We start from the raw sequence: 749 nt of genomic DNA, 5'->3' as shown, positions 1-749 counted from the left end.
ATACTTCCTGCTTTCTGCTACAAGGTGGGCGTCAACAACAAACAACTGCTACAAGGTGGGCGTCAACAACAAACAATCGCAATAAGTTGAGTTATCTTCACTGAATCATTTATATATTTTCTTTAATTTAAATTCCTCAAACCCCTTCATTAATTTGAACAGAAACATTCAGATTCATGTTTAACTGCTTTTATTTTACACATAATATGTAAAGGTTTTCAAGTTTTTTTTAATATTTGTATACAAGTGTGAAAATTACAAATTTGATTTTAGAAATGTAAGATAACGATGCATGTCACGTCTGTAACTGGGTAGCGTGTTACCCAATGCATGTTCAGAGTTTTATTTCTAAAGAAAAACGTTTAACCAATTACGACTCGATTCAATCTCACGTCTCCAAATGCTCTCGACAAAAGTTGATAAGTTAAACACCGATGACTAACTATTTGCATTGAAGTTGATATCAGAAATAAATATATTATTAATCGCATAAGTGCTTTGTATTGAAGTGTTATAAATCTGACAAAGGGTTGATGCAATCCCTGTGTGCTGGTTTATTTTATTATTGTGACACTCATTAAGCTTACCAGGAAGTTGAGTTTCTGTCGAAAGATTCAAATATTTTCTATTTTATTTATAAAAAAGAAATATCTAGTTTAATCTCAATATGTAAATTTTATTTCTTTTACAAAACTTGTACACGATTTATTTTATTTATTGATCACTCTTGGTGGCCCGGATGTTAGCAC

The sequence above is a fragment of the Mizuhopecten yessoensis genome, unplaced genomic scaffold (assembly GCF_002113885.1).
Source record: "Mizuhopecten yessoensis strain PY_sf001 unplaced genomic scaffold, ASM211388v2 scaffold9489, whole genome shotgun sequence".
Lineage (NCBI taxonomy): Eukaryota > Metazoa > Mollusca > Bivalvia > Pectinida > Pectinidae > Mizuhopecten > Mizuhopecten yessoensis.
Note: the sequence above shows the minus strand (reverse complement) of the source record.